Raw genomic sequence first — 6,848 nt, 5'->3', positions numbered from 1 at the left:
GGCTGAGCTTGTTTTTTCCTCTAGGGAAGCATGAACAGTAAGACAGTTGGGGACTCCCTGGAGGAATGTCTTCCTCTGCCCCCCTCAAGTATCTGTCAGTGGGCTGCAGGTTCTAAAGCAGTTTAATTTTATCTACATTTCTTTTGCCTTTGTTTCCCCACATCATTCCTCCCCTGAACAATTTTGACCCTTAAATCTTTAAGATTCCTGAGGGTGGAAGGTCTCTGAAACAGGGTGCTGTCGAAAAAACCACCAGATGCTGAATAGAAGCGAGGCAAGATTTTATTCACGGTCGGGCCAAACCTGATCTCCTGATCTTAAGGAGAAAAGTGCAGAGAATGGCCCCTAACAAAGGCAGCCGTGAGCTTATATGGATTTTAGCAAGTCAGAATACGCCATTATTTGGTTAACCAATTACAATTTACAGCATTTCATGGTAGCCAATTATATTGTGACACACAGACGTTAGTTTTGGCGGGAACCTATCAATTTAAAAGTCTTTGTCCTAGGAGGGTTTAAAATGACCAATCATAGTTGGACACCTGAGATGCCGTAGGTGAGTATGTGACGTTTTACATGTTGGTCTTGCCCAGGCCAGATCTTGGTAGAGGGGGAGGGGAAGCGTTTTCCATCCCAAGTTATCTATTTAGCAAGCTGGCAAGGTCACAGAAGTGAGATAGGGCGGTTAGTAATTTCCGATCACCCTAATAGGGAACTACATAAGCCTTTTATCTCGACTATTCATGAAAGGTGAGTTTAAGCCAAACTTATATACAATAAGCTTTCTGATATCTTATAAGTTGACCTATTACAGTCTCATCTTCTGTAGCTTCTTCCTATTGAATAGGGGTGTAGAGATGTCCCTACCTATGGGTCAACACTGGTCAGTTGGAAAATATGTGTCCTATCTCTATCTCTACGAGTTACCAAAGGCAGAGGCAGCCATTCCAAGGTGGACAACATATGTGAACCTCCCTTGAGTAGAAAGGATCATCTGTCGGCTGGAAGTTATGGCAGGGAAGGAGTCTTGACCCTAGGCAGAGAGATGCCAGAAAAGACAACAAAATATTATTATTTCAATATCATGATATTTTTATGAGAAAAAGAAGCCCAATAAAAAAGGCCTTTGATAGTTGACAAAACCCTTCCTCCAGTACAGGGTTTTAGCCAATCACTAAAGGAAAGAGAGAGATCATTTAAAGTGCAGATTTGAGTATTTATATCTTTTAGCAATCCTGTCATGTTTTTGTGATATCAGGAATGTATACACAGCATTCTGTTTTTGTGCTAGCAAGTACATGTTCCACCTTGTTAAAATATCTAATGCCATTTTGAGAGTCATTTAAGGCCTTAATTGTGTGGCAGGTGGTATTAGCCATGATATACTCCGTTTTGTTTTGTAAGCAATCGGGTAATGACTAAGAGGCACCTTTATGGAAACAAAAGAAAAATACAAGTTCATAGTTGGAGCAAATTACAAACACAGTGTCTTGAGTTTTGAGCGCTTAAAATCTAATATCTACGAAGATGGGTTATTGGAACAGAGATAACCAAATCAAGACTAATTTGTTTGTAAAACAAGTCCAGTTTTAACAGACTTGGCTTAATTATTTGCATACACTCAGCAGGAATCACGATTGACCACATAGATCTTTTAAAATCTGCTTTGCTGGAACTTTTTATGAGAAATCTAGATAGAACTTTTAGTAGTCTCTCTATACAGAAGCCAAGCCAAATATTTGCCATCAGACATGCCTGAAATACCTGTAGATTTGGGGAAGTTCCTCTTCATGAGGTCCCCAAACATCCTGAGGTTCTTGCACCTGCCAGGAAGGGACATTCTTTACTCACCTGGTAAGGCTACTGGGAACTCCGGAAGCAAGGTATCAGGCCAACATTTCCAAGGGGCTTTATGGCTCCATGTTTCATAAAGTCAACCTTAGTTCCGTAAAGCTGTCTGGTCATATCTGAGTCTATGCATGTTGCTCTCAAATACGACACTTCAGTCAAAGACTTGGTAGGACAACCAGTGTTTCCAGTGGTTTCCAGTTACAAGAAGAGGTTCTTATTGAACTTAATGCAAATAAATGTAATTGCCAAAGAAAGAATACTCACTGACACTTTTTCAGTTTCAGAGGGCTCAGGTACAGAAAAAAGTCAAACATTTCCATTTGTTCACAGAAGAATATTTTATCCTATTTCTGTGTATCATGGATAACTTAAGAGAAAGTTTTCTTAATCTGGAAGAGCAAACATTAGAGAACCAGAAATATTTCAAAAAAGAGTCACAAAACCATAATCTTCTTCCTCAGTTCATTTAGTCCCATGTTGCTGATTCTTGTTCAGCTTCAATGCAACTTTTTAGTTCTGGAAATTCATACCAAATTTATTTGTTGTTTTTTTTTTTTAAGTTTACTTATTTATTTTGAGAGAGAGAGCACGAGCACAGGAGGAACAGAGAGAGAATCCTAAGCAAGCTCCGCACTATAAGCACAGAGCCCAATACCGGGCTCCATCTCATGAATCATGTGATCAGGGCCTGAGCCAAAATCAAGAGTTGGATGCTCACTGACTGAGCCACCCGGGAGCCTCCCTCCTTTTTTTTTTTTTTTAACCAGTTTTAAAGATCAAAAAAACCCCTGATTTTGTCCAAAGCCCTTTTTTATGAATCTCCTTGAAGATGAAACACATTTTGCAAGAGAATAAGAATAATAACAATAAATGACAAAAGACTCAAAATGGACATGGTGATTTTGAGGTCATAATATAGCTGACAAGGAAATCTCATTATTTCTGTGACACAGAATGTTTCAATAATCAGAATATCAAGTGATGGCTTCATACCAAAGCATATTAAAAGTTTAGGAATTGCATGTAATCTCAAGAATAGTTATACTATTTACCTAAATGCAATCTAAGCTTATTTGTTTAACAATGCTTCCAGAGTCACTTCCCATACCAAATAAAAAGACGGAATTAGTCAAAAAGACTTCATTTACACTTTACATCCGGGAAGTTTGTTTAAGAACCTCAGAAAGTTATGAAGCACATTTCTGAATAGGATTACAGATCTTTACAAAACTTAAAAGTTAATTATTTATTTAACCGAAGTGGATTTATTTAATCCAAAGGGAAATATGTAGGGCTATATAGTTGTTAGCAAAACTTTAACTCCCTTAATATAGAGAGGTTTTGACCATCTTAAGTAATCAAAGACCTGCTAAAGGCAAAACATAGAAACTTGGGTTTTCCCAGCAGACAAAAGAGAAAAGAGAAATTTATTTACATTTTCTTATCAAGAGCAGACCAACAATCCAAGAAAACTTCGTCTTTTTAAGGGAAAGAAAACAGAATTCTAGTCTCACACCAGTGTACTTTTATTTTTTTAAATGTTTATTTATTTTTGAGACAGAGAGAGAGCATGCGTGGCAGTGGGCAGAGAGAGGGGTGCAGAGGGTCTGAAGTGGATTCCGCACTGACAGCAACAAGCCCAATGTGGGGCTTGAACTCACAAACCATGAGATCATGACCTGAGCCAAAGTTAGATGCTCAACCAACTGAGCCACCCAGGCGCCCCACCAATGTACTTTTAAAATCCCTCGATTTCAACCTCAGTCCTGATGATATATAAAATTTCTTTCCAAAGATTTCCCTCCATAAACCTTGTATCACTTTTTCATTCAGAGTTGTTTCCCTTATCTCCAACAGTCTTAACTACAGTTAGCAGAATTTTAACTCTTAGGAAACTTAGTCTCAGTGAAAATGAAGTAGTAACCAATTGTGAACTGTCAAAATAATTTTTTTAATAAATCTGAAATTTATAAATACATGCCACAATTTTCTTTTTTTTTTTTTAATTTTTTTTCAACGTTTATTTATTTTTGGGACAGAGAGAGACAGAGCATGAACAGGGGAGGGTCAGAGAGAAAGGGAGACACAGAATCGGAAGCAGGCTCCAGGCTCTGAGCCATCAGCCCAGAGCCTGACGCGGGGCTCGAACTCACGGACCGCGAGATGGTGACCTGGCTGAAGTCGGACGCTTAACCGACTGCACCACCCAGGCGCCCCATACATGCCACAATTTTCAAAACACTTTTTTTCCATAGTAAAATCTTTCAATAAAGCACAAAGCATCTTTACCAATAGACCCAAGTATTCTCAGTTTCTCTGCAATAGGAAGCCAAAAGCACAAACCTGTGTTCAGTGATTGATGCTTTAGTATTTTATCTCATTTGGGAAAAACTTAGAGGTGTCTAATGAATTCATTCCAATTTATCATCCGATCAAAACTTCAAAGTTCCAGGTTCCCAAAGACTTTGAAAGCTTTGAGACAAAATTGACCTTCATTTGAAGTCACCTTTTGGGGAACAAATTGCAACAAAGATAACATGAGCTCATTTGACCTTCAACAAGCCTTGGTAGAATAAAAGTTTTGTATTTAATGCTGATTGATGTGGGGAACAAAGGCAGAGAGACATGTAGATAAAATTAGATTTCCTTATAACCTGCAGCCCATTGGCAAATACTTGAGGCAGGCAGAGTACGATTTTCCTCCAGGAACTCCCAACTGTCTTGATGTTAATGCTTCGCTAGAGGGAAAACAACCTTAGCTTGACACTATCCAGGACTCCAGGATCCTGGGGGTCTTCTTTAGCATATGAAAGTTGCTTTGGACACTTCCCCTTGCCTTTACCTCCCCCAACTCCCAAGTATATAATCAGTCACTCCTCACAGTCCCGGGACAGCTCTTTCTGCCCTTTGCGGCCTGTTCCCGTGCTTTAATAAAACCACCTTTTTGCACCAAAGATGTCTCAAGAGTTCTTTCTTGGCTTTCAGTCCCAAAACCAAGCACCCCAACATTTTCCACATTACTGATAACTCTAAAGTCATGTCTATTTTAATTAAACCAAAAAACTTAAATTAGTTTAAATACCGAATTTTGTTCCACCTGCGTCCACTTAAAAGTCCATTTGTTTCCCATTGCTAATTTTTACCTGGGACATTGGTGGGGAAATCTGAAGTGGGAAGTGTAAATCCAAGGGGGTGCTCTTTGTTCCTTGACAGCGAAGGGAGAGGAAGAAACCAATGATGCCTGAGGCATGCAGGATGGTATAGAAGCCAGTTGTGCACGCCACACCCAAGTGATGAGGAAACGGGAAGGTGGGGAGGCAGAAGAGGTGAGGTGCCACCAACAAGGCTGGGGCCAGATAAAACCCCAGAGGGCAGAGAAGGAGGACTCCTGGTCCTAAAGCTCGTCAGCTTGGAGAAATGAAAAGACAGGTTTTCTTTCCACCAACAAGTGGAATTTAGCAGTCCACGTCAGGCCAGAGAAGACCAGGAACTTCCCTGAAACAAAGGGAGGTTCAGCAGCTGCTTGGGAATATTCCTTAAAGTCTTTGTCCTGAGGTAGACTAACCAGAGACAGTTGTCCCCAATTACCATAGCCATTAAGTTGGGAAATGAATGAGGGAGAAGCCCCCACATACAAGAGTTTCCTGGCTCTAATAAGAAGGAGGAACAGTAAGAGAGAGTCAGTGTCCCCTTCATCAGGGATGGCCTGTGTTTCCTCCAGCAACTTGGGTTTATTTGGAAGAGGCCAGTTTAGACAGTTATCATCCAATATATCAGGAGAGAGCTTTCTAGCCTGGTTAGCAGCCAAACACATTCTGCAAGAGGCCTTTAGGTCAGGGTCCTCATCTAAAGCTATGAAGTCCTGGACCAAGGGTACCTCTGTCCATTTGCCCTGTTTCCTGCAGAAGAGATCTAACTGATCGATCATACTGAAGCTGAATGTCCCATTAATGGGCCATTTCCCTTCATCTCCTAAGGAATACTGAAGCCATGCATTCTGATTACAGAAAAATTAGGTTTTTTCCCTTAAATCTTGCAATCCAAATTGTTTCCAGGGGGTAAGAGGCATCCCAAGGGAGAGTCCTTGGGGCCTGAAGCAGAAGATCCTATGCTCCTAGAAAAATACAGACCAGGTGGTGTCCCATGAAGGATAGGTCAGAGGTTCCTGGTGTCAAAGCAAACCAGGGGTCCTATGACCAAAATCGCTATGATCACCACCCTGCCCCAGAGGAGGGATGCTGGCATCCCCCTACTTCCCTGTTGCATCCTAGGCTACAAATGGCCGCTGGTGTATGGATGAGATACAGTGCCTTGAAGAACCTGCTGTTTTCAACCCATGGAAAACACTAGAAAAGTTTTACAAGGAGACATTACCCAATTCTGTAATTAGTAGGGAACAATGACAGAAAACAGTAAAGATAGAAATCCATCATGGTCTAAGTGACGGTCTAACACATGGAGTCTTTACAGCCAACTTCCTAGGAAATGGTCCCCAGTTGGGTTTTAATTCAATCTGGCACTGGTTTCGGCCAGCTCCCAGTGGAGGTCTCCCAGCCAGAAGAGACTGGACCACAGAAGTGGAGTGGATCACATTTGACCAACGAGGAGGAAACCTCACATGAGGGTCTTGAGATTGGCAGCCATCCTGGTGACTTAGATGGCTGTCCAGTGCCCAAGACAGCTTTGTATAAGGACAGGAATAAAGAGAGGGCATCAAGTTTCTGGGTCTTATTACCATTCCAGCCATGGTACTAGCTTCCAGCCAAAAGCATGCTTTCTCCTGCCCATAGAGTAGTCACGGACTAGAGGATTACAACCTGAGCAATAGACATGAAAGTGTTCCAATGAGACCATACTTCTGGAAAAGCCCCTGAAATGAAAGTAAACAGAGAAGAGAAGAAGTACTCACCAAGTTTGCACTGAGGCTTGGAGTCCAGATGAGAAGACTCAGGCCCCACATTGAGCGCCAAATGATGTGGTTTATGTTTGAACCCATG

The 6,848-nt window shown here is 41.2% G+C and overlaps 1 long non-coding RNA gene across 1 annotated transcript; it reads right to left on the bottom strand.

The window, feature by feature from the left end:
* Window positions 1-264: 264 nt before the first annotated feature.
* On the bottom strand, window positions 265-2,256 carry LOC123586545. Its single transcript, XR_006706869.1, has 2 exons — window positions 1,765-2,256; window positions 265-1,033 (listed from the first exon to the last, which is right to left on the bottom strand). It is a non-coding gene; the product is annotated as an uncharacterized LOC123586545 (long non-coding RNA).
* Between the last annotated feature and the right edge of the window lie 4,592 nt (window positions 2,257-6,848).

Source organism: Leopardus geoffroyi, chromosome C3 (genome assembly GCF_018350155.1).
Source record: "Leopardus geoffroyi isolate Oge1 chromosome C3, O.geoffroyi_Oge1_pat1.0, whole genome shotgun sequence".
Lineage (NCBI taxonomy): Eukaryota > Metazoa > Chordata > Mammalia > Carnivora > Felidae > Leopardus > Leopardus geoffroyi.
Note: the sequence above shows the minus strand (reverse complement) of the source record. Positions and strands in the feature narration are given on the sequence as shown.